Source organism: Nanorana parkeri, unplaced genomic scaffold (assembly GCF_000935625.1).
Source record: "Nanorana parkeri isolate BGI_ZX_2015 unplaced genomic scaffold, ASM93562v1 scaffold201, whole genome shotgun sequence".
Lineage (NCBI taxonomy): Eukaryota > Metazoa > Chordata > Amphibia > Anura > Dicroglossidae > Nanorana > Nanorana parkeri.
Window position 1 is genome coordinate 1,050,412 of NW_017306469.1, and position 1,807 is coordinate 1,052,218.

The 1,807-nt window shown below is 41.4% G+C and overlaps 1 protein-coding gene across 1 annotated transcript in view; it reads right to left on the bottom strand.

The window, feature by feature from the left end:
• LOC108786298 (tenascin-R-like) overlaps positions 1 to 1,807 on the bottom strand; it is a 197,533-nt gene that overhangs the window by 22,394 nt on the left and 173,332 nt on the right. The gene's annotated exons all lie outside the window — the stretch shown is intronic.

A 1,807-nucleotide genomic window follows, 5' to 3' on the forward strand; every position in this document is an offset into this window, starting at 1 on the left:
CTATCGGTCCCTATACCCCCTCCTCTCTCAGTCTGAGTGCCATTATATGAAGGATTGCAAGAGGTTGGGGCCAAGGCAAATTCAAGTACTTGCCCTAACTTACACTTGAATTTAACAATATGATAATTTATGAATTGTTCGGCTGGCAGGAGCAAAGAGAAAAAGCCTCATGTAAGCCCTACAGAGAGCTGAAAACGGTCTCCCTGTCCGAAGTGACAGCACAGTATGCCAGAACAGTCAATCATCAAGAACATCCTCCCTATACCCAGAAGTACAGCATATTTCTCTTCTTTCCGGGTGGCCAAATGGTAGTGGAGGATCAGAGGGAGATAGAGTATGTGTAGCTAGAATTGGCAGCAGCTAAGCAAACCTCTTGCATGCCCTGCATTCAAAGCACAGGTTCACTGTAAACTAGTGGCACACTTTATATGAGCACCTTGACTTGGCAGTGTAGCTATTCATATTTACAAAAAGTTTTTCAAAAAAGTATGGCTAGATTTTATTTGCTGGCTGAAATAATTAAGTTATGGGGATTCTATTTACGGTTCATTTGCTCCAATCTCATTATGTCTTGTGGACCTCCATCCCTATCCCTATATGTGAGGAAGGTCCTGTACACATTTACCACCAATGGGTATACCTATTGCCCTTTTTGACTTCTCCACCATAAAGAATGGCTGCACCCCATAAGCCTTTGGAATTTCCATTTAGACCTATAGACTGCTTACTGCAAAGCCTATGTGGAAACATATCATTATTATTATTATTATTATAAATATAAATATATTTACAGTTTTGGTATGTGTATGTGTGTGTATATATAATATACACCAAGAGACAAAAAGTATGAGAAAGCAGCCAAGAGCAGCAAAAATACTTCAGACTGCATTTACCATGATCTTTTCAGTGTCCAGTGTTAAGCAAACTTATCTGGCTTCTTCTAGAGAATATAATCCTGATTAATGGAGTCGTTTTATTCTGTGTGACTTTACATGAAAAATTGCCTATATCAGATTGCACAAAGTCTTTTGGTAATTGCCCAATTTATCGTTTCTTTTTTGCCCTATTGAAAAGAAATTATCCGATCGCAGCCCATTTCTTAACTACTTTATTGCCAGTGCAATGAGAGGCAATGTGCTACGGTACATTGAATGGATTAGCATAGCTTTAATAGTGTGTATCTCAGCAGTGAATGTCTGATTTCTCAGAGGTGTCTTTTGCCCGTATACGAGAGACAGTCTTTTGCTGGTGCGGTAGAACTTTCGTGGTCCATTACAAAGTATTATGGATTCTGACAGGCCTACAATTCCCCTGGCTGATGAAAGCTCTACATTATTCAGTAGCGAAGCAGAACTTATGCTCTGCTTGGAGGAAGGATTGCTATACTGGGGGTTTCAACTTTGCTTTCGCTGTTTGACTTTGCTTGACTGGAAAGGGGGAAAGCATATTGTGCTTCCAGAGCTACTCGGGATGACACCGATTAATGTTATGCTCATTATACTGTGGCATCACTAACAGCCCAGGCTTTGTGGAAATATAATTAGAATGTGGTCTACGGTTAAAACATGTAAAAGGGTGGTCGAGCTGGCTAGAGACATATGAATGATGACATTCTTGCAAAAAAACATGTCATTTCCACCCTTCTCAACCAGAGTGCCATGGCACACTGGGGTGCCCTCTGCCTTCCTCAGGGATGCTTCAAAATATTTGCACAACGTCTGGCCTTTCCATTGTTCGTGCAAGCTTCTGAATGTGAAGATGACTCCTGATGTGAATGTGTGTGTGTGAGGGAGGGGGGGGGGGGGGC